A 26,050-nucleotide genomic window follows, 5' to 3' on the forward strand; every position below is an offset into this window, starting at 1 on the left:
AGTAACTTCTTCATGTTTCTTGCCCCTGCTTACAAAACAGACATGTTTGCAGTCCAGGCTGACTAAGTTGTTTTCTCCTATACATGTGTTTCTTAGCTATTTTGAATGAACAAATCATGGAAGTTCAAGAAACACTGATGTAACAAAAAGTTTTTAAGTTTTACCTTATTTTTCCGTGGAACAAAGACCTATGCTGATTTGAGAAGGTGCATTTTCATTTCTTCTTGATCTTGAATTCTCTGGGAAGACAGAGTAGTGAAGCAAATTCCTTTCAAGTTTTCTTTTTTTTTTACTTTTTTGACAAACATATAGGCTCCAGGGCAGCACAAAGATACACAGGATCTTTTTGTAAGCAGAGCAACGTCTGCTTCCTGAGTGAGCACGCTTGGCATCCCGGTTCCTCTCTCACACATTCCCATGACTTCCCCAGGGACCTTTTCCTTTTTCACCCTCTTTTTCCAGTTCCAAAGACTAAAGGATACTCAGATCCAGTTCCATGCTAAAGTCAACATATAAAATCTTTTTGTCTTTTTTAAACATTCATTGTTTTACTCTGTCATGATTCTCACTGGAAGGTTATTGCAAATTCTGGCACCTTTTTAGTTTGTCATTTTTTTCTTAAATCTCTCAAACTTTGGAGGTCTTTGCTACACCTCATACTGGATGTGCCAGCAGCATTTTTGTGCTTTCTGCTTGTATAAAAAGTTGCCTCTTTGAAAATGTTATATAAGAGATATATATTTTTGAAAAATATGACTGTCAGTTCTCTTAGTACATCATCATAAAACTCATTTTTTTCAATGAAATCAATTTAGACCAGTATGAATAAAGTAAAATTTCACCTCTAGTGTCTCTGCTGTTCACTGTATTTTCTACTGCTTCAGTGTAGTTGAACATAAAGAGGATGAATGCTGAAATTAAATGTAAATATACTGTTTTCTGGACAATCAACTCCTTGTTTTTTTGTTCTCTGCTGGTCGATCCCTGTGTTCTGAAGCCATTTCTATTCTAGTTTGTCAGTTTTTTCTCCTTTTGACTTCTCTGCTTCTCAGGAGGGCTTATTCTTTACCTTTTAGACAGCCCGGCTTAAAGAATCAGTGTGACATGGTTATTTGTTGTTTTTATCTATCCCATGGTGCATGCCATTCTCCCTGCAGCTCAGGCTTTTAAATTAATCCCGAACTTCTCTCCAGGTTTTTACATGTTGCTGCAAGGCAAGCAGAGGAAGGAGCACATGGTCTGCAGGCTGTAGCTGTCTGAGAATTATCTAGAGTCTGCTAACAGAAAATTTAGAATGGTGTCCTCTTTTTTTTGTGAAAGATGACTCAAGTTCTAGTCTCATGACAGTGTAAATCCAACTCTGCTACTGGCCTAAACTGAGATAAGAATATTTTCCAGTATTTCTTCTCAGTATTGGTATGTCTGTGGCTCGTTAGATCATCGTTGATGTGTAGATCGCAGTTCCTTCTGCCCTGAATGGGTCTTCTTCTGGCTGAACTAGTCACAATGTTTTCAGCCATGATCCTCATCAATGCTCAACAGGGTATTCTACAGTCGCTTTGGTTTTTTTAGGCTAGTTTTAAGTATGCATCTGACAAAGAATAATTTCTGTATCCCAGAAGAGCAACAGAAGAAATCCTTTAATCCTGGCAAAATCACGGAGGAGATTCTTCTGGGAGTTATTGAAAAACATCTGAATGACAACACAGTCATTGCACCCAGCCAGCACGGATTCATGAGGGGAAAGTCTTGCTTGACAAACTTAATTTCATTCTACAACAAGGTTACCCACTGAGTTGACCAAAGAAAGGCTGTTGATGTGATCTTTTTGGATTTCAGCAAAGCCTTTGATATTGTCTCTCACAGTATTCTCCTGGACAAGATGTCCAGCATCCAACTGGATATACACACAATGCAGTGGGTGAGCAATTGGCTGACGGGCCGGGCTCAAAGGGTTCTAGTAACTGGAGTTATGTCAGGCTGGCAACCAGTCACTAGCGGGGTTCCACAGGGATCTATCTTAGGGCAAACACTCTTCAATATCTTCATAAATGACTTAGACTCAGAACTTGAGGGATTGCTTAGTAAGTTTGCTGATGACACAAAACTGGGAGGAGCTGTTGACACAAAATCAAGAGGAGCTGTTGACACTCTCAAGGGCAGACAGGCCTTGCAGAGGTAACTGGACAAATTGGAGAACTCAGCAATCACCAACCACATGAATTTCAACAAGGGCAAGTGCCAGATTTTGCACCTGGGACACGGCAATGCTGACTGTACATACAGACTGGGGAGTGAGATGCTGGAAAGCAGCTCTGCGGAGAGGGATCTGGGGGTTCTGGTCGGCAGCAAGTTGAACATGAGCCAGCAGCGTGCCCTGGCAGCCAAGAGGGCCACCCGTGTCCTGGGTGCATCAAGCACAGCATTGCCAGCCAGGCAAGGGAGGTGATTGTCCCACTCTGCTCTGCACTGGTACGGCCTCACCTGGAGCACTGTGTGCAGCTCTGGGTGCCACAGGATAAAAAAGATACAAAGCTACTAGAGAGTGTCCAGAAGAGCATTGCGAAGTTGGTGAAGGGTTTGGAGGGGAAGTTGTATGAGGAGTGGCTAAAGTCGCTGGGTTTATTCAGCCTGGAGAAGAGAAGACTAAGAAAAGACTTCATCACAGTCTACAGCTTCCTCACAAGGGGAGGAGGAAGGGTAGGTGCCAATCTTTTCTCTTCAGCGACCAATGACAGAACCAGAGGGAACTGCAGGAAGATGTGCCAGGGGAGGCTTAGGTTAGACGTTAGGAAAAGGTTCTTTACCCAGAGGGTGGTGGAGCACTAAAACAAGCTCCCTATGGAGGTAGTCACAGCTCCAAGCCTGACGGTATTCAAGAAGAGACTGGACAAGGCCCTCAGACACATGGTGTGAACTGTGGAGTTGTCATATGCAGGGACAGGAGTTGGACGCGATGATCCTTGTGGGTCCCTTCCAACTGAGGACATTCTATGATTCTATGATAATTGGAAAAGAAAACCCTCTCCATTCAACCCATAGATTGAAAAGATACTTTAGATTGAAAAGATACCTAACACTGGTCCAGGTATTTTTGCAAGGTGTCTATGGATGCCATGGAAGTGGTAAAGTGCACCCCATATTTAAAGATGGAGAAAGTCCCTGGTCAACCTGGTATTGCTCTTGGTGGAAAATCACTGGTACAGAAACTTCATAACACTAGAAATGCTTAAGCAGTTCTCTCAGCATGGTGACTAAGCAAAATTTCAGCATTCAAGCCCTGAATGTACCCTCTCTGAGTGGAAGATTAACTCACTGAATGGAGAAATACTTACCAAGAGGAGAGGGCTTACACAAGGCAGAATGCCTCCAGGTCAGTGCCTACCTCCTGCACCATTAGCTTATTTCTTTCATTTCTATATTCCATTTGTAAGACAGCATTTTAGTTAATAAGTGTAACATCATATTAGATTATCTCATCTCTTCAACTTAAAAAGGTGGGCACATTCCCCTGTCTTTGTGTTGATGCACGAGCATATTCCCATTAATTTTGGTGAAGGTGATACGAATGCTGCAGTGAGCAATCAATCCCCTCCCCAGTCACAAAATAACAGCAACAAATAAGTGATATTTTTCTTGTGCCTGGGATATAAATTCCAATGAAAAAAGTCCCTCTAGGCTCTCTTGGAGATGCTAAAAAACTCAAGCCAGGCTGAGAATACAAAATAAGCCTGAAAGCTGCCAATATTTAAATTAGCAGAATCTGGAGGTGGGCTTTTATTGTTTTGTTTATTAATATGAGATAGGACAATCAGGGAGAAGAATATTATTGTAAAATCAGAACAAAAATAGCATATTTAAGAGGTTGCTATTTTTTTTTCTCTCAGTGTTTTCTTCATTTAGTTTAATTAAACTTTCCATAGCCTGATGAGCAAACTTCCAATTAAGCTTTTGTAATAAAAGAGTAAACATATAAAATAACTGCCTTCATGGGTAAGCACATTTGAAATCTAGGTATTCCAGTAAATGTTACCGCTGTGAAAGAACTGGCATATGTTTTTTGAAGTTGTGGGTTTAAAGCTGGTATATTCAGAATTAAACCACCATTCCAGTGGAAACAAAAATAGAAGGTAATAAGATTATATTTTTAATTTTTATGGTACTTTAATTCTCAAAGTATCATTATGCAACAAGTTGATGATAGTACCATTTTCCAGATGTAGTAATTGAAATGAGTTGAAGGGTCAGTTAACTCACTGTCACAGAAAATTCTGTAAAAGAAATGTCAGAGGGGTGGGATAGGAAGTAAAAGGCTTGAAGGCATGCAGAAAAAAAAAGTAATTTGTTGTTTCCAACAAGGTCAGGGAGCTATAGATTCAACAACGCCCACTCTGCTAGTAGTAACCATGAGGCATTCTATGGGGATGCCACTCAGCCTTGGAATGCTGTGGCCATTCATTGCTGTTATTAGATGGCTACATCCATGGTATTCAGCTTCTAGGAGAAACAATAAGAACTGACTTGAAAGAAAGAAAAGAAGAAAACGTTCTGTGATAAAATCAAAATTCATATCTGATATTGATGCCGGGAGTCACGACACTTTAGAGAAGAACAAATTTTGAGAAATTTCTTTCAGATGGCACATAAGCACAGGAGCTCTCTTGGCTTCACTAAGTGATAAGAAAAAAAATTTCAGACTTTGATGTTTATAGTGCATGTATTGATATTTTAATAAAATGCAACATGGTTCCAGATAGTAGGTGTGTTAATGCTCATATATCCATGAAATCATCATCCTGAAAAAAAATAATTTTTTGAAGATGGGTAGGATTTCAGCAGTTTCTATAGATATAGAAGATTTTATTTATGGTATTGTTTGCATTCACAGTTGTACCATTCTGGTCAAGCCCTGAGAATAGTATTGTTGGAAGGACACATGACCTTCCAAACCTTACATTCATGAAGAGGTCGTCTTGGCTGATCACAGGCATGGTCTTTGTTACCTTTCTCATTTTCCCTCCATTTTGTTCTTTGTGTATATTTTTATGAGATATCGAACTGCTATATAATGACTTAATATTATATTACTTTAAGTAATGACCTATCAACCTGACCAATTATCTGCTTTTCCTATGTCCATTCACTTTCACCTCTAATAGTGAGCTCATCCTTTCCAGATTGTGCTGTGTGAGGAAATTGCTGAATATAATGGTAAATATAGATACTATAAAATAACTGTTAATGTCTTAAAAGTTATCACATTTCAAATAAAATTCAATGACGGAAACTGACTAAGAATTTGTGTCAGGCTTAAAATACCAAATACCTGAATATTTGCATTTTTAAAACTATTTGTATCCTGACTAATCTCATAACTCAGAGTTCCCTCTTTAAATGAAAATATATTTATGTGGCACTTTATCATTGAAAAAGACCAATTATTTACTGTTGCTGCACATTGACTATAGAAGTACAGCTTACTGAAAATCTTCTAACCAAAAAGTTGACTGATAAAACGAACACCTTTTTGTTTTAGAAATTAGTCTCATGATACCAAGAGCAAGGCAGTAAATAAATACCACTTCTGCTGTGTACAGTCCTGGCTTTCTTACTGCTCCTATTATGTAGCTGTGTATCCTAGCATATCAAATTGTCTACAAGTTTAGAAACAAACAAAAAGTCTAATTTATTGTGGTGAATTGTCCGGAGTTCTGCAACCTTGCTTATTCCTGCTTCTATAAATTCTTGTTGATATTTGCAATATTTCTGCTCCTATATAATGCATCTGCAGACCAAGTGTGGAAAGTTAAGATTGATGCAAACTGTACTGAAGTTAGTGGAGAGTCACCCATTACTTGAGTGGCTTTTCAATAAGAATGCAGATTTAAAAAAAATACTTTAGGATAGAAGTTACATTACTGGCTTGGAAAAGTCACTGAATATGCACTTCCTTTATGTGAATTTCTAGTCAGTTAACTGCTAATGGCAGTTGATGTGGCTGTTCATTCATTTCAAATAAACTTTCTGTCTGAAACATCAATAATTCAACACTGTGCCAGAAAGAATGAATACCAGCAACATAGAAGTTCTGCCTTTCCCACTAAGCTAGCTTACCTTTATTATTGGTCACAACAAACAGTGGATGGTGCGTCAGAAATTAATTATCTCTCAGACTGTCTTACAAGCTAAATTTCAAAGAGAAGATGTCATTAAGTGACCTAGACTTCTCTTCCTTGGGCCTTTACAGTTGAAGTAAGACTGGGACTTGAGGTGTGTTCATGTTAAGTGTTTTAGATTGGATCAGAGTACACCTTTGAAGTGAATATCTCAGTCATCTCTACTTTCCTTTGATTCACATTGCAAACTGTCTTTGGACACAAGAAATGGATTCTTAGGATGAAACTAAGCTTGAAACCCACTTCAGTAACAAGCTTAATGCTCTCCTGAAGAAGATCATCATTCAGTTAACAAAGGCAACGCTAGAACTAGTTCAAAGTAGAAAAACCCTGGAAATGTAATGCTAAGCCCACCAGTTGTTTTTCTCTGCACATCTGTACTTATTCATTGGTGCTGTTGGTGATACTGACATAGCCTCAGTGTCTCATGGGGGATGATAATGTGCTCCTAGCTGACACTTTGCTGGGAAACTCGTTGCCAGTAAGAGTCTCCTTGCTTTCTTTGTATGTCATATATGTGACTCATGCTGTGGTGGGAAATCTCACACTAAATAGTTCCTATTGGGCCATATATTTGTTTCCTTTGAAATTCGGAAAAAAAAAAAAAAAATATATATATATATATATATATAAAAATATATGTATATATTTTATATATATACTCTATATGTGTATATTTTTGTGTGTGTGTGTGTATATATATATACATGAAAACCTCCTCAGGAGTTACTTTGGACCAAGGAGAGTTCAGGAGTTCTTGGCACTCCATTTCCTACATTTTTTTCCAAACAACAGAAGGTTATTTATAGGAAAGTTGATTAAAAAGGCCTTGTGCAGTTAAGGTGTAGCAGTGCATTATATTAATGAATTATGTGACTTGTACTTTACATCCTGAACTGCTGTGCCTGTCTCAGGGTTCCCCAGTGTAAAAGAGACATGGGCATATTGGAGCAAGTCCAGTGAAGGACCACTAAGAGAATAAAGGTTTTGGAGCATCTGACATACAAGGAGAGGCTAAAAAAGCTGAGACTGTTAGCCTGGAGAAGAGAAGGATCAGGGGGATCTTACCAATATAAATACATGATGATGGAGGTGGCAGAAGTGGGCAATTGGCATAAACAGAAACACAGGAGATGCCATGTGAACATACGAAAACACTTTTTAGCATGAGAGTGGTTGAACATGGGTTGCCCAGAGAGGTTTTGGAATCTCTGTTCTTGGAGATATTAAGAACCTGGTGGGACACAGCCCTGAGCAACCTGCTCTGGCTGAACCTGTTTTGAGCAGGGACATTGGACCAGATGATCTCCAGAGGTGCCTTCCAGCCTCAAAAGTTCTGTGATTCTGTAGTTGGAAAGAATTAAGCAACCCATAAATTAGTATTGCTAAATGCTGGAATTACTGAGTGCCTACGTTGCACACTTACAGGGTCTGTGTAATCGTACATGTTTAGGATCTGTGTGGAGTAGTCCATTAAAATGGCACGGTCATTGTGTTTCCCTCTTCACCACAAAGCCTTTTAGTATTTAAAATGTATTGTGATTCTTTATTTTCTTGCCGGGTTTTTTTGTCTGCTAAATGGGGCCTAGAGGTATGCTGTAAAAGAGAATATGTTAACATAAAATCACACCTAGGTAGCTTTTGTTTTTCAGGTTTCTCAAAATATGACTGAAATTTTGTAAAGGAAAACATTATTTTTTCCTGGCTGACAAGAAAAGTGAGCCTCAAATATGTCATAAAGCCTTTAAAAATCTATCTCATGCATATTTTTGTTTGTTAGATGTTTTGCCAATATATTACTGCAGAATATACTTAATAAAGATGCTCAAAATGATTTACCACCTCTATACAAGTGTTTCTCTAAAGAGGAAAACAAAGGACGAAATTGTAAATTTTTCATGAGTGTTCAGCTAAACACAGTAGCTATTAGATTAAGTATACTGAATTGTGTAAAGTTGTTAGTTGTCTAATATTCCAAAATACCTTTTACTGATCTAAAAGGAGCAATGATGAGATGCTGCCATCATAGACTACAATAATCCAGAGTTTTCTGCAGCAGTGACTTGCTGGCAAAACTCTAAATTTTTCATTATTAGCCTTTAGTTCTAATACCATAGCAAATAATATTTCCAAGGACATTGAAAAGCTGTATAGAGTATAAAATATAAATATACAGGAAGAAACTGATTTTTCTTCTCATTTTCCCTGAATCAAACAAATACGATTGATTTAGTGCATTGAACTGCTACAGAAGAAACTTGTCAGTTAAGCTGAAGGATGTCTCTTCCTGATGGATTTTGTTCTTTCTTAGAATTGTTAGCTACTGTATATCCACTGGTGCAAGTTACACTACAATTCGTCTTAAGTAACCTATGTATCTCGGAATGAGCCAGTCTGGTACTTTCCATCAGTAGGGTGAAAGAAAACAGTATTTCTGTCTTCATACATTAATAAGAAAAATAATAAGCCACAAACTTAGCATGTCTTCTAAATTGCAAGTAACTATACTTTCTGGATATGTGTTTTCTTCAATGTGACAGGTAAATCATAAGATGTCTGGTAGGTTTTGACTGGCAAGTACTTCTTTGTATATAATGTAAGGTACACAGAAGGTACTGGGTTGCCTTTCATGGTCCATCTATTCATAGGCTAGAAAAAGCATGGTCAGCATTCTGGCTGTGCATCAACCATATGACCGCCCAGAGATAAAATCAACTCTTTATAAAGCAAACAAAGTTGTTTCTATGACCACGTCACTTTTAGCACATCTGTAGGCCCTGGAAACAGTCTTTTCACCACCCATAGAGACTGTTTTTTAGACAGTGTAGGAGCAGATTAGAGACAGAATAGGGCTGATCACTTTGTACTTGCCAACACTTACATATTGCATAAAGTCAGTACTTTCAAATAAGAAGAAAGTTGGCCACTAGCCAGACTAGTCACTCATCAAAACTCAAACTAGAATTGATCACTTTTGTATGTCAATATGAATATCCCTAAAATTGTATCTTAATTAGTGAGATGGGCTGTTTTAAGCTTTCTTCTTAAACTCCCATTGGTTTCTGTTCCCACCACTAAGAGAAATTATTGATAAAATATAATTTGATAGATAAACTACGGAATCACAGAATGGCTGAGGTTGTAAGAGACCTCTGGAGGTCTTTTGGTCCAACTTCACTGCTCAAGCAGGGCCACCTAGAAGCATTTGCCTAAAACCATGTCCAGATGGCTTTTGAATATCTCCAAGGAAGGACAGTCCACAACCTGTGCCACTGAACAATCTGTGCTGCTGCTTAGTCACCCTCACAGGGAAAAAGTGTTTCCTGATGTTCAGATGGACCCTCCTGTGTTTCAGTTTGTGCCCATGGCCTCTCGTCCTGTCACTGGACACCACTGAAGACAGCCTGGCTTAATTTTCTTAGCATCATCTCTTCAAGTGTTAGGATAGAATCCCACTGAGCTTTCTCTTATGTAGGCTGAACAGTCCCAGGTCTCTCAGTTTGTCCTCACAAGAGAGACAGGTCAGACCCAAGACTGAACTAAAGCTGTCCCTGGACTAAAGACCTAGCCATTCAAGTTCGGTTGTGGTTATGGAAGGTGGTATATAAGTCTACTACATCAATGATCACACCACTAATCTTGACAGGGATTAGCAGCAGCCAGTTCAGTAATTTAGGCTTTATTGCCTTACTTAATATGTGGTTCAGTACACCACACTTTGTCACTCTAATTTCAATGGAGATTAAATGTAAGGACCTCTAATGAGACTGTGTTATAGTTTCTGCTAGCAGTTGAAAATTCACTGCAAGTAGCTCAAAAGCTGAATGTTTTCAATTGATTATTTCATGTGTCAGTACAGTGTTCGTAATTAAAGACTATAGGACTACTGTAGATCCTTTCAGTATTAAAAGACATTGTATGCTCTGTATGTTTTGCCTTTATTTTGCATTACATTTCCTGATACAGCCCCAGTGAGTTACTATAATACAATTTTGCATTTCCTCTTTTCCACCTCTGGCTTCATGAAAGTACTACGACATAGCAAATGCATTTTCATTTAGACAGACATAAGCAGTCTGTATTTTCCCACAATTGTTTCTACTTTGTTGCAGATCCAGGGAACTGGACATGATTACACTGATATGACAGTTGCTGAACCACTGTCCACATCCTAATTCAAAGCCATATAGCAAGAGCAACTGGAGGTAGAGGCAGAAAACTCTGGCAGGGATTGCTAGTAGATGACCTTTCTCAACTACTGTTTCATTCTGAATGAGAAATGGAGACCAAACTTCAGCAAATAAATTCTAAACAAAGCAAAGGCAGAGAGTCAACAGAGGGATTTGAAGAGATGAAGCTTGAAGTCAAACAAAAGCTGCAAGAAAAAAAAAAGATAAAATTAAGGAAAACATACATCTATCAGTTATGTCTTTAAATGTCAGAAACAAAACATGCTTGGCTTTGCATCTTCAAATATGAAAATCTAATTTTAGAGGTATTACTAAATGCTATGAAGCTATTACTTTATGTTACTAAAAGGATACAAACATCTGAAATTTGTCGGGTGGCTCCTTTCTTTCTTTTGCTTCTAAGTTTATACATTGCCCTACAGATGACAACGTGTAGTGTTTAGAGTACATAAAATTTAGAGTATATGAAGTATTCCCTCATTATCTATTGTGAATTGTAGTCAATATAAGGGTATGTATCCAGAGTGGTCTGGTTTCCAGCAGTGTTTCAATTTTCAGGAGTTATGCAAAGACATAATTAGACTAGGTTTCCCAATAGACAGTTGCCTCCTATCTCCATCCATGGCAAACCATCAACAATTCTGTAACCTTCTGTTGTCTTTTCTACACCTGCCTCCAAGATATCTCTTCTAAAATGCTCATAAAATTGTGGTTCACCAGAAGAGGTTCACAAAAAGTGCGGATAATTACTTTTTGGTAATGTTATACAGCTTGTACATGCAGGTTTACACTCAAGACTGTCCACCCTATTTGAGACAGTAGGTCTGTCTCTTATTAGTATTTAACTCTAACTTAATTGTATTACAGCAAATACAAAGTTTATAACCTCTAACTATATTGGACAGCATGAAGCAAACAGTTCAACCTAACAGCTGCACACAGTACACTCTGCTTGGCCATACTAAATGTAGCACAAAACTTTCTTTAATTATTTAATGCCGAGAAAATTTCAAGTATCACAGAGATGAATACGGTTTATCCAGATAAGTACCCGTAGGAAGAGGCATCTGAATATACGTGTCTTTAAAAGAGCAAATGTGAGCTGACAGCAAACTTTCAAACATACCATCACAAACCAACGATTCAGACAGGTCAGTAGTTGAGGTAACTTTCTCCACCAGCTCAGACGTGAGATTATACCTGGATCCCTGCTTCCTTTGACTAATTCTGTAAGAACTGATCTTACAGTAATCCAGTTTTATAAATGAATGAGCATATAATGCTTGGACTTGTACAAGTTTTAGCACCAATTTAGAGGTCTTCATTGCACGTTCCTCACCCACACTGGCAGAACACCAAAGTATATAGCATCAGGACACCTCATAGGAACAAAATGAAAGCAGATTACTTCATGGGATGTCTCACACTCCAACTTGAAATACTACAGCTAATTGGTTAGAGGAACAGACAAAAACGTGGCACTCCCTTTGTCATGCATTGCTTTCTTGGAAGCACACTGCATCACTGTGAGTGAATAAAATTTGCTCTAAACATAGTGGGTGAACAGGAAAGTTGGTGTATTTTGTGTTAGAATATATGACAGGCATGAAGTTGCAGCTATGGAAACATTTGCATCAAGGAGAAGCCCACCTGTACTTATGAAGTATATCTCTCCCACAAAAAGCCTTTACTTCATGTGAGTGTCCTGAAGGCAAATGACAATGTAACATGATCCAAGTAAGAAGAGGTGCAAATAAGACACCATCACGAATGTACAATCTGTATTAAGTTTGCGTACATGTGCGGCACAATTACATAGGGACAGTGTTTCAGTTTTGAGTTCCTTGTTTTGAAGTGGTATCTCTGTCATTAAGACAGCAAATTATGAAAATTTTATATTTTATGGCTGAAGTACACCATTTATTTAAAAGTACACTCACAAAATGGAATCCCATGAATGGTTCTCTAAAGGATGTTGTTTTGTTTGTAGAGAAATCTTAATGACCAGATAGCTGTTCATAAGGAGGGACCAAAGGTCTATTCTGGACTCCTTTTTTTAACACACGTGAAAACAGTGCTTTAAAATGTCTGTCAAAGATCACTTAGAATATGAATGGTTTTGTTTTCCTGTGGAGTTGTGTACATTGCAGTAACAATAACTAACATAAACATGGCAGAGAACAGACAAAGCTAAGTGACCACAGTTTGAATTTCCCTTCTCTGTCTTAATGTAGTGTTTTAATCCTGATAACAAACGTCAGTGGTGGTGTGGAATTAATTATTTTCTTGCTTACTCTTGCTTACATTTTTCTAATAATAACAAAAAAAATCTTGATATCTTTCTCTGTGGTAATTATTTCCAATAAAACAATAGAATTGTAATCCAGGCTGCTCAATACCTTCACCTTCTAGTATTACACAGAATTTTGTTTTCCAAATAGCTTTATATCACTACAGTTTTGAAAAGCAGACAGTAGCTCTAAATGAGAGTAATAGCTTTGAAGGAGCAGGTTTTGAGCTGTATTTACCCACTTACCTTTCTCTGCTCCCTGCTTAAGCTACCGTTGATATTCCATGGCTAATAGCTATCCATTTCTGGAGAAGTGAAGAGCACAGAGTATATACAAAAACTTATTTCAGTTTGAATACTTGCAGTAACTTAACAATATCACACATCCAAGCTACAAAAATGATCAGGTAACTATCAAGTTCAACTGCATGTTCTTCAATTTGCTAGATGTTATAAGATGTATGTTTATGCTATTATTTATGAATGTCAAGTAGATAATTTAAACCTCAAAGGATGTCATGAGAGTCTGTAAACAGAACATATGTAAGTGCATTGTTTCACCCAGGTAAAATACTGATGTTATTTTGCTTAGAAAAACATCATTGACGTATCACAAACACACCTTAAACAGTATGCAGCTTTTATCATTACAATACAGGATATGTTTGTTATACTCGCGATGCCATTTTAGTGCCTTGTCATATTTGTCTGCTTCCACTGCAGCCATCGGTAATTCAGTTTGTTATTTTGTCCTGGTGTAAAGAGAGGATGTTACTGAACCTTAGGTGTATACCAAGTAAACTAAATGCAAATTAAAGCAGTGGTGAAACCTTCAAATACATAGACACTAGTTCTAAATAGGCTGAATGGCAGAGCAGAAAATCCTATTATAACATTAAAGAAAATCAAGGGGCAAAACCTTGTTTTTAAAATGCCTTGATAAAGGATTAAATATTACAGCATACCATGTTCAAGTCTCTAAAAAATCTGTATTTACGTAGCAGATAACATGCAGAAGTTCTGAGTAAGCATCTTGAAATACTGATGAATTTTTTTTTATTGAATTACCCAAACACTAGTTTGAGGTAAATCATGTTAACTGTTATTTTTAAAGAATAAACTGTTTAACCGACAGGCACTTAACATTTCATGCATAAATCATTACACTAATGCCTCAGGCAAGGCATAACTACTGTTTATTATAACATTTTTTGTTTTAAGAAACTCATAAAAACAGCAATGCCAAGTAAGGTGGTGACTTTTGACCATAGAACTCAGAACAACAATAACCTGTGGGCTGAAAGAAAATATGTATTGCAATATGATCCCTAGTGAACAATAGTGCACATAATAAAACTACCAGACATAAAATGTTAGGGGTATAAAAACTTAAATTTTGCAGAATCTCCCTATTGACCAGCTGTTTGAAATATGGCCAATGGGAAACATGGAACAAGAATGACACCTACTGGTCTAATAGACTTTCCATCAGGGAGGATTCTCGTTTCTCTTCATTTGAAAATAAATGTACAGTCGTATACGTACACACTCATGTATGTGTATTCTCAGTCTCATCATTGATACTACTGTTTCCAGTGCTAAAATCAGTATTCTTTATAGTCACGTATTCCCTGACTCAGCTTGTAATCTAAGGAGAAAATCTACGAATACAAGGTAGAAATGTTCTTAACTTTGTTCAATCTATATTCCTCAAGTCTGAAACTCAGCCGCAGAATGCTGGTGTGCAACAGCATGTCCATATTCTTCTTTGACTTAACTTCTTTTTGATTGAGCAAACAGCCATCTTTATAATCCACTGACCCCCTTTGATTAAGTGCCCCATTTTTTTGAGGCATTCTTAAAGAAAGACATTAAAAAGCGAAGGAATATTTTTGGACTTCTGCTGGAGAGGGTCATTCTATTATTATCAGAAAGCACAGAAAAAGACTGATATATGGATTTGGGGAGAAACGGCAAATCGAATTAACACCTGTGTGTAGGTGAATGTATTGAAAGAAAATTCCCGGGTGTGGATTGTCTGGATTTAGAGTTAATAAGTTAGTTTGTTGTATGTTTGCCGTGTGTGTGAGGCTAAGTGTTGCCATAGTTACGAAGTACGGGGGAGGCGGTGCCTGTACCCTGAGGCGGGAAGCAGTTTGTGACTACGAAGTGGCAGTCTTCTTGTTATGCGAATACTGCCTGACCAGTGTTCCCGCCGGGGATGGCCAGCCTCCTGTCTGTTAAGGTGATTAGCCAATTAGCATAAGACACGCACGCCTTTTGATGTATAAATGCGGACATTTTGAATAATAAAGGTGGATACTATGCTTGTATCAAGTGGCGTCCCCGTCTCTCAATCGCGATAAATTGGTGACCCCGACGTGATCTTCAGTGAAGAAACCGCCAGAGGCAGAAAACCACCTATCTGGTGGCATGTCGCGAGTCCCGCAGAACGTGGAATGAGCTGCTGAAAGGAAGCAGGATAAGCCGGCCGGCCAAACAATCACCCCCGTCTAGAACGAGAGGTGAGCTGCGGGAAACTAAAAAATGGGGAATCAGGAGTCTTCCCCTGAGAGAGACGTTTATGAACTAATGAAAGCGGAGTCTTCCCCTGAGAGAGATGTTTATGAATTAATGAAAGCTCTCCTTAAGAAACACGGGAGGGAGACGCTTTCAGGACAAGATCTTGAGCTAATCCTTAAATGGGCGCAGGTTGAGATTCCTACAGTGACTGCTGTTTCTATTTTTACGCGTGAATTTTGGGACGAAGTGGGGATAAAGTTATGGGACGCAGCCACCTCGGGAAATGAGGAAGCGCAGCGTATGCTCCCCAGCTGGAGAAAAATTTCTGAAACTGTAAAGGCACAAGAGCAAAATCAGCGAGACTCCGAGGAGGGAGTTCAGTTGCCCCCCCCATTCCGCCCGGCGGCTGTTTTGTCTCAGCCACTTCCTTCCTGTGCTGCTACCGCCACCGCGGCTGCCGCTGCTTCTGCGCCGCCGCCCTATTCTCTCTCGCACGCACCTTCTGCGCCGCCATTAGCTTGTGCTGCTGGATATCCCCCGGAGGATGATCCCTTTGACCCGGGTCCGATTGACCCTGAAAAGAAACCTGATCTTTTTCCCCCTGATCCTCATGAGGTTTGGGGAAAAATTAAGCGCCAAGCGATAAACGAGGGGGAGTTGGAGATAGCCAGAATTATAGTAGCCCCCGTTATATATCAAGGACGGGGGGGGGCTCAGGCTCAGTGGGAAGCTCTTTCTTTTTCGGTTATTAAGGAGTTGCGCCGTACAGTTACTGAACATGGATTGTCTTCCCCTTATTTTGCAAGCCTTTTATCTTCTGTATTTGATACGTATGTTATGACCCCACATGATTTAAAATCCCTTGCGCGGTTGTTATTAACCCCAACGCAATATACAATGTGGGAGTCTCAGTGGAGAACGGGATTGCAAACAATTTTGCAGGGTTATGTAGGACATGCTAATGCCGCCTTAGCTGCATTAACTATAGAACACCTCATGGGAATTGGGCAGCATTCTGATCCGGCTGGCCAAGCTAGGGATATCCCCCGGGAGGCTTTAGAAGCAATTCGTGAGGAAGCAAAAAAGGCCCTGTTAAGAGTCCCTGACTCTAGTAAACCTCAAAAAGCCTTTGTTAGCATTACCCAAGAATCTCGCGAGCCGTATATGCAGTTTATAGATAGATTAAAACAAGCCTTAGAGCGGCAAGTTGATAACGTACAAGCTCGGGAGATTCTGCTCCTCAAATTGGCTGTGGAAAATGCTAACGCTGATTGTAAAAAACTCTTAAAATCTCTTCCAAATCAGAACCCTACTTTAATTGAAATGGTGGAAGCCTGTAACAGAATTGGCACTATGGAGCATAAATATGAGGCAATGGCCGCTGCTTTTGCGGCCATGCGCGGCCCGATGGGCGCCAATCCACAGCGAAACTGCTATGAGTGTGGAAAACCGGGACATCTTAAAAAAGACTGTTTTAGTGCCAAACGACCCCAAACACCTGGGGTTTGTCCCAAGTGCCAAAAAGGGCGCCACTATGCCAATCAATGTCGATCTAAATATGACTTTCAAGGACGTCCCATACCGGGAAACCGATCGCAGAGCGCGGGACCGCGGCGCGCACAGACACAAGTTCCGCGGCCAGTCTCCATCCAGCAACAGCAGGGAGCGCAGGAAACAGGAGTGTTTCCAGCCTCCGCTCAGCAACAGCAGGGAGCGCAGGCCTGGACCTGGCAACCACCCACACAGTAACGCTACTTGATTCCTCTATTCACTTACTGCCTACTAAAGTCGCAGGTCCTTTACCTCCTCGAACACAAGCATTATTATTAGGAAGGTCATCTGCCACTCTGTCAGGACTTTTTGTATTGCCTGGAGTAATTGATCCTGACAGTAATTCAGAAATCAAAATTATGGCTTGGACCCCGTTTCCTCCTTGTACAGTGCCAGAGGGAAGTTGTATTGCACAATTAATACTGATTCCTAAGGAAGATTATGCCCCAATTTTTGATCAATCGCTCCCGCAAAGACAGGGAAATTTTGGATCTACGGGAGAACCACTAATTTTATGGGTTCAAGCCATTTCACAAAAACGTCCTATATGCCAATGCACCCTTATTCGTGGAGGTCAGCAAGTTGTGTTAAGTGGAATTATTGATACAGGTGCAGATGTTACAGTTATTTCTCAAGCAAAGTGGCCTTCTAAGTGGCCTTTAGCTGATGTCTCTCAGACATTAGCAGGAATCGGGGGGTATGGAGCTAGTCGCCAAAGTGCAGAAATAATACAAGTTCAAAATTCAGAAGGACAAGTTGCCTCAGTCAAACCGTTCATTTTACCAGTACCTATGGTCTTGTGGGGGCGCGATGTCTTGTCCCAGTGGGGGATGTCTATTCAGACACATTTTTAGGTGGGGCCATTGAGGGGCGTGAAACCCTAAAGTTAACTTGGAAAACGGAAGCTCCTATTTGGGTTGATCAATGGCCCCTGCCACTGGAAAAACTTCGCGCCCTCCAAGATATAGTTAATGAACAATTATCTATGGGACATATTGTGCCCTCTATGAGTCCCTGGAACTCGCCTGTTTTTGTTATTAAAAAACCGACTGGCAAGTGGCGCTTGCTCCATGACCTCCGAAAAATTAATGACGCTATGGAAGACATGGGAGCCCTGCAACCCGGGCTTCCGTCACCTACCATGATCCCTCGAGATTGGCATTTAACTATTATAGATCTTAAAGATTGTTTTTTTAATATTCCATTGCATCCGGATGATGCTTCTAAATTTGCCTTTTCGGTCCCTAGCGTCAACATGCAGGCTCCTTTACAAAGATACCAGTGGGTTGTGCTACCGCAGGGAATGAAAAATAGTCCCACAATATGCCAATGGTATGTGGCGAAAATACTTAGTCCTGTTAGAACTGTGGTACCTGCTGTATTGTTATATCATTACATGGATGACATTCTAGTGGCAGCACAACACTATGAGGTCATGGAGAAAGCTGTAGCCCTTGTCATGGCTGCTGTAAAAACAGCAGGCCTTTGTATTGCACCAGAAAAAATTCAAAAAATACCACCTTGGAAATATTTAGGATGGCGTATAAGGGCTCAGACTATTACCCCGCAACCTTTACAAATACAGGTGAATATAAAGAATTTACATGATGTGCAAAAACTGTTAGGAACAATTAATTGGGTTAGACCATTGTTAGGAATCACTAATGCGGATCTTTGTTCCTTATTCGAAATGCTTAAAGGAAGTTCAGATTTAAACGCTCCACGAAGTCTCAGTCCTGAGGCCGTAGCTTCCTTGCATAAAGTTGCAGCAGCAATTACCTCTAGACAAGCGCATCGGTGGGAACCAGAATTGCCTTTTCAATTAATCATCCTTAACCCTGTTCGACAGCCTCATGCACTTATTTTTCAATGGGATTGCCAGAAAACGGACCCTTTATTGATTATTGAATGGATTTTCTTACCTAACCAAGCCACAAAAACGATTTCTACCCAGCATGAGATGTTTGCATCTTTAATCATCAGGGCTCGACAGCGATTACTTACCCTGGCGGGCACGGACTTTATTCTTATATGTATGCCAGTAACAAATGTTTACCTGCAGTGGTTACAACAGCAATCAGATGCATTGGGTATAGCTCTAGCTAATTATTCAGGTCAGCTTACTTCTCATCCGCCTTCTCATAAATTGTTAAATGTTGATTTTCACCTTTTACCTATTCCAAAGCGGAGTGACCAACCTTTACAAGCCTTTACTGTTTTTACAGATGGCTCTGGGAGATCTTACAGGTCGGTTATTCTTTGGTGGAATGGTCAATGTCAACGGTGGGAATCTGATATTGAAATTGTACAGGGTTCTCCTCAAATAGTGGAGTTGTCTGCAGTTGTTCGAGTCTTTCGCAAATGGTCTGTTCCTCTTAATATAATTACTGATTCTGCTTATGTTGCAGGAATTGTTAGTCGAGCAGAAGCTTCTGTGCTACGAGATGTCTCTCATACGGCACTGTTTAATTTGCTGCAAGAACTTATTTTTCTGTTAAACTCCCGTCTTCACCCTTATTTTATTATGCATGTCAGATCTCACACTTCTCTACCAGGTTTTATAGCAGAAGGAAACCGGCAGGCTGATATGCTGACGTTACCAGTACAGGTATTACCAGACCGTGTAGCGCAAGCTAAACTTAGTCATTCTTTTTTCCACCAAAACGCTGGAGGCCTAAAACGCCAGTTCAATCTTACTTTACAACAAGCTAATAATATTATTGCGGTGTGTCCTGATTGTCAAAGACATTCTTTTCCTTCCATAGCTGGAGGAGTCAATCCTAGAGGTTTACAGAGTCTTCAACTCTGGCAAACAGATGTCACCCATTTTGCTGAATTTGGTCGTTTAAAGTATATTCATTGCTCTATTGACACTTTTTCTGGAGCTTTGTTCGCCTCGTGCCATACTGGTGAAAAAGCACGCGATGTGCGGAAACACTTAATGCGTGCTTTTTCTACCCTGGGGATACCTTCCCAAATTAAAACAGATAATGGTCCTGCATATATCTCTCAATCAATAAAAACCTTTTTTGCCACTTGGGGAATTTCTCACATCACAGGCATCCCTCATTCTCCCACGGGTCAAGCTTTGATAGAACGTTCTCACCAAACTTTAAAACGTTTATTATTAAAACAAAAAGGGGGAATAGGGGCTGCTACGCCAGAGGAGCGAATACAGAAAGCCTTGTATGTTTTTAATTTTTTGAATTGTTCTCTATTAGATAATAATCCTCCAGTAGTTCGCCATTTTAGTACAAACAACCTTTTTGAACCCAAGGTTAAGCCGTCAGTGTTGATTCGGGACCCAGAAACAGGTAAGATAATGGGACCCTATCCCCTTGTTACATGGGGAAGAGGTTATGCTTGTGTTTCTACAGAAAGAGGCCCTCGCTGGATCCCGGCTAAAAACGTGAGACCTTTCCGAGAGACACTACAGCAGTCTCCTGAAGATATTCCTGGTCCTGATCTCGCGACTGATATAGAAGATACTACTGATTAGTAATTGAATGAACTTTGTTTTAGAGGTCATGAAAATGGGCGAAATATTTGCTTGAACAAGGAGTTTCTATTCTCTTAATGATTTGTACATTGTTGGTGGTGGTTCCGTGTGTGTTCTTTAGTATAGAGGTGTTGGTGAGACAGGATGTCCTCGAGTTGGTCGGTTACCGACCTTGGGAGGAACCAGTTAATTAAAATAAAATAAAAAAGGGGGAGATGTGGATTGTCTGGATTTAGAGTTAATAAGTTAGTTTGTTGTATGTTTGCCGTGTGTGTGAGGCTAAGTGTTGCCATAGTTACGAAGTACGGGGGAGGCGGTGCCTGTACCCTGAGGCGGGAAGCAGTTTGTGACTACGAAGTGGCAGTCTTCTTGTTATGCGAATACTGCCTGACCAGTGTTCCCGCCGGGGATGGCCAGCCTCCTGTCTGTTAAGGTGATTAGCCAATTAGCATAAGACACGCACGCCTTTTGATGTATAAATGCGGACATTTTGAATAATAAAGGTGGATACTATGCTTGTATCAAGTGGCGTCCCCGTCTCTCAATCGCGATACCCGGGCATAATTAAAACAAATTGGCATCTGTTCTTGACATAAATGTTTTCTAATGATTGGTTTCATTTAAAAATTAATAGCATTGTCATGTTCCTTTTCTTAATATTTACCTCGAAATAACAAATTCAAAATCTTATAAAATGGTTATCCATAAACAAGCAGAGAGGAAAAGATAGCTTTTCAGAAAACACAGTGTTTAAATAGGCAGTAATGCTTTCACTGCTCCCTGAAATATTCTGCCCTGTGCTCTCCTCACCAATGCAATAATATTGTTGATTGACAAAAGCCTGCATAGATATGAATCAAACCCTTTTTTGTGTTAATTCATATGAAGATGTTATGATATTCTACTGCATATTTTTCTGCTTCTGAATCTATTTCTGTACCACTATTAATAAAAAGGCTTGCTTCTTTCAAAGGTCTAATTACAAACCTCTAGAGAAAGCAGGGCAGTGGAATTCAAACATTGCCATGGTCACTGATCTCGAGCTGAACAGAGAAAGCAAGTCCAATACAGTCTTCCACTCTAAGTGTTGTTGAAAATCCGCATCTAATTTCAGTTATATTTATTTACATACCATATTACATTATTGTCTTTGTTTTAGCTGGGATAGAGTTAATTTTCGTTCTAGTAGCTGGTATAGTGCCGTGCTTTGATTTAGTATGTGAATAATGTTGATAATGCACTGATGTTCTAGGCGTTGCTAAGCAGTTGAGAATTTTCAGCTTCTCATACTGGCCTGTGAGCAAGAACGCAGGGAGTGCACAAAAGGCTGGGAGTGGACACAGCTGGGACAGCTGACCTCAACTGACCAAACAGACATTCCATACCATATGACTCCATTCTCAGTATATAAAGCTGGTGGAAGAAGCAGGAAATGGGGATGTTCAGAGTGATGGTGTTTGTCTTACCAAGTACTGTTACGTGTGACAGAGCCTGGCTGTCCTGGGGATGGCTAAACGCCTGCCTACCAATGGGAAGTAGCAAGTGAATTCATTGTTTTGCTTTGCTTGTGTGTGTGGCTTTTGCTTTACCTATTAAACTACCTTTATCTCAACACAAAAGTTTTCTCACTTTTCCCCTTCCATTTCTCTCCCTCATCCCATAGGGATGGGGAGTGAGCAAGCAGCTGTGTGGTGCTTAGTTGCCAACTGGGGTTAAACCATGACCTAAAAGAATATCTGTCTTAAATCAAGACAGATAAAATATAGTCTGCCCTTCGCAAACGTCTCCTTGGGAGCCAGATTTGAGAGGTGCTATGAGCTTTACTATAATAGAAATAGCAAAGAATTTTATTTACATGGAAAACATGATGGGCTGCTAGCTAGGTGTGTTAATATGCTGACCATTTCATTGTGGATGCATGCAGGTTCCTGAGAAATACTGTTATACATGTTACCAAAGCTGCAGCCTAATCTGAGTCCTACTCGTGAAATGTTCTTGAATGCAGTTGGTAGACCTATCAGGAAGACAGCTTTCAATAAATTCTAACATAATGGGCAACACATCAGGATTTCTATGATTTGCATCAGAAGGCCCCCAGCTTGTGCATGTCCTGTTAAAAGATTTGTGGCTTTATTACTGTGTCATAGCTGTAATTCATTTTATAGAAATGAATTTATTCAATGAATGTAGCAAGAGTTTCCTCTTCTTTTTCAAGAAAAATCTGATGGTCTGATTAAGTTACTGGAATAGAATGTAGGATTTTGTAGTTAGGTTTCTGATTTCAAGTCTTAATCTGAATTTCTTTGTGACTTAAGTTCTCCACCTGTAAAATGGAGAAAGCAATTTCTTTCTACTCACTTTTATTCAGGTTTGCCTCTTTAGGTTATAAACTCTTCCAGGTAAAGCACGTATCCATTTCTTTGAGTGCATAGAGTTTAAAACCAACAGAGCATTGGTTTTGCTCTGATCACCACAAGAATCCCACTGATTAGGCTTAAAAAAACATGGCTGCTTGCCTAACTTCTCATGTCACAGAAGTGTGATTTCTCTGTTGTCCTATCCTTCACATTCTTTCCTTGCTGATGTATATTTCAGTCTATCACACCTCTGTTCTTTTCCATATCTGAAATTGTTGGGGGAATTTTACAGGTCACAAGGAAAGAGGCACATGTTATAGCCTTTTCTACAGGCTCCCTTCATTGTCTCTTTGCTAGTAGATTAGAGAGTGCTAGGGAAGGTTCCCAGATGTAAGACCCTATTATATATTGGGTTAGATAGCCAGAAGAGTTCTTTGCACAGCTCTGGGCCAAGCAATTGTCAGTTTTCCAAGGAGTACATGGGTACGGTCCCAGTTCCAAAGTTTTTAAAGTTGTCAGTGGCAATGGTGGGATATAAAAGAAGTAACAGCAAAATGTGTACAGTATGGACAGTTTTTAAGAGATATGTGACCACAATGAATTGGCCATCAACAAAATAAATTAATAATCTCTTCCTTTCTTATCAGCACTGTAACATCTGGATGCCTATTTGGAGCATATATCTCTGAAGCTACTTGTCCTACAAATGCAACAAAACATTTCATAAGAAGTTTCTCTCTTAAACTTTCCTTAAAGTTCTTGTTTATTGGCTACTCCTTTTAGATTGGTTTGAAAAGTGCTTATTTCATCCTTCTGAGGCAATAGAGATATTTTGAAATGAAAAGGAAAGCAAAGAGACATTGTCTAATTTTTCTCACCTATAAAATCTTAATTTAAATGGCATCTAAGTTAATAATTCATTGTAAATACATTATGTGATCATGGAATCACAGAATAGTTTGGTTTGGAAGGGACCTTCAGTGGTCATCTAGTCCAACCCCTCTGCAATCAGTAAGGACATCTTCAACTAGATCAGGTTGCTCAGAGCCCTGTCCAGCCTGGCCTTGAATGTCTCCAGGGATGGGGCATCTACACCTCTCTGGACAACTTGTTTCAGTGTTTTATCACCCTCACTGTAAAAAATGTCTTCCTCATGCCCAGCCTTAATTAATTAATTGATTAGTGAAGTCTCCTTTTTTATTATGCAGTTATGCATTATAGTATTATCTGCATTACAAATATACGTTGTTTGTTTTCTCAGTGTAACTGTTCGTAGTAGTATAGTTAGACAAAAGAGCTGGAGTTTGATTATCTCTGGAAGAGTTAGCAGAAAGGCAGTATTTTAGATGCATTTAAAGTGTTTGGTTTGGGTCCCGTAAATACTGTTTAAGTTATCTTTCCTGAAATAAATTTGCTACTGCTGTATTTAGCAGCCAGCTGCATAGTAGAAACCGAGGACCTTAGTGCAAGCCCATGCAAATTACTTCAGTGCAACTGCAGTTTACGTGCAGCTCATGTATACGCACATGAAGTCCTAGCACACATGTTAGATCTTTGTCTGGCTCACTTAATTTCCTCTGCACCAAGTATACTACAAGGGGAAACTGGACCCTGCCCTTTGCTGTCACAAACTCTTACATTTCCTACTTTCTGCTCGTTGACATAAATGTGAGATTATTGTCCCTCTGTTCTTCATGAATAAGTCCAAGACTGCATCTCTTTGTGGATTCATGCTAGAAAAGCATCCTGCCCTGAATGGTCATTTGAAAGACATCATTAAAAACAGATGCACATCGTAAAACATTGATTTGAACAAATATTCATGATAATCCTTCTGTGATATTCACCCTACACCATCTTCAAGTCTGGAGAGAAGGTTCAGGTCAGTTCTTGTTCTGTCCCCGCAAAGAATGATGAAAAATTCTAAATTCCTATTACAGTGTGTGTGTAGATAATCCACTTTAACAGTTGAAATAGAATTTGAAATGTGTGTCCCCAGCCTACCCAGGTGACTCTTCATATGAGTTCCTTGCTCAAGAAAGTAAGGAGACTGTTTCACCTCACTCAGAGTCTGTTGAAGGAATTAAACAGTAAAAGCAAAAGAAGACTCGATCAGACAGTTTTATCTGCTTCAAGGCTTTCTAGGTCTCCATGAAATGAGTCTTGCTTGAAAAAGCATAGCCTCAGGACGTGTGATTAAGGACTGTTAAATACTCAGCAAATGGTCACAGCATCAAATAGAAGGAAGAAGAGAGACGAGGGGAGAGGAAACCTTGCATATCAGGCCAGTGTAAGAGCAAAATGTAAGTTCTTACTTTATCACCTTCACTCTATGCAGATGACTGCTTCATAAAATCCCTTCTGAGAAGTGATTTTTCTAGGAAGATAACAATAAATGACAGGTTAGAAGAGGGAACAATTTACTGATATTCTGAACCTGAATAGTTAGCTACCTGGGTGAGGCTTATTTTCTTTCCTTTTTTTTTCATTTGTTCTCACTTTTATTATAAACCCTCAAGCTCTGGAAATGGGTGCCTTCAATTACAAGTTATTTAAATCAGCTGTTCGAGTAATGTTTTTGCTATTTTGATCAACTTTTGAATGCTAATTAGAACATTCTTCCTACTGTTTTTCTCCTTAGGAGCTAGAAACTCAGCTGTGTAAATCAGCTTTTGATGATGTACACAGTGGTACGTTTGATTCTGAACATTTAAACGGAACAGAGATGTTGCAACAGCATATTTACCATAACGGTATTCCACTTCTATTTGTCAACAGTATCAAAGAATGGCAGTGGGAAAACAGATAGCTTTGTACCTAGGGGGTTAGACTGCAGTTCAGGATGTCAGTTCTTTTGAATTAGTTTTTGTGAATGAGCTTCTTAAAATACTAGGTCAGCTCTTTTTCCAACACAGTTCCTGTCTGACTATTAAATCTGAATCCCTCGTCTGAAAAATAGGAAACAAATTTTCCTACCACACCAAAATACTTTCAGGCTCTTTCTAAAGCTGTCCTCACCCTCCTCATAAATGATGAGTGCTACATAGGACCTGAGGAGTACCTTTTTTATTTTTTAAACAGCGGGATATCTACAGGAGAATGAGTGACATTTTTATTGACACTCTCCCTACCTCTTTCCCAGCTGAATTTTCTTCATAATTATGTTGTGTGGGATGCTAAACAGCAGCCAAACCTAGCACACCAACAGGATGCAGCTAATGAGACCAACATGATTTCTCTTCTCAGTCTACTCAGAAGAATTCACCAGACTTCAAGATACAGAGTGATTCATCTTTCCTAGTCTGCTAGATGTGAAGGTGCTGTGGTTGCTGACATGCAGATCCAGCCTGCAGTGAGACTGGGCACACATTCTCTCTGTACACAATATACACACTCTCTACAAAAGCAGCCAGCCACCAACAAATCAACTCCAACATGAAAATAATGCCTTTAGAACTGACACC

This window comes from Streptopelia decaocto (assembly GCF_964273445.1).
Source record: "Streptopelia decaocto genome assembly, chromosome: 3".
Taxonomy (NCBI): domain Eukaryota; kingdom Metazoa; phylum Chordata; class Aves; order Columbiformes; family Columbidae; genus Streptopelia; species Streptopelia decaocto.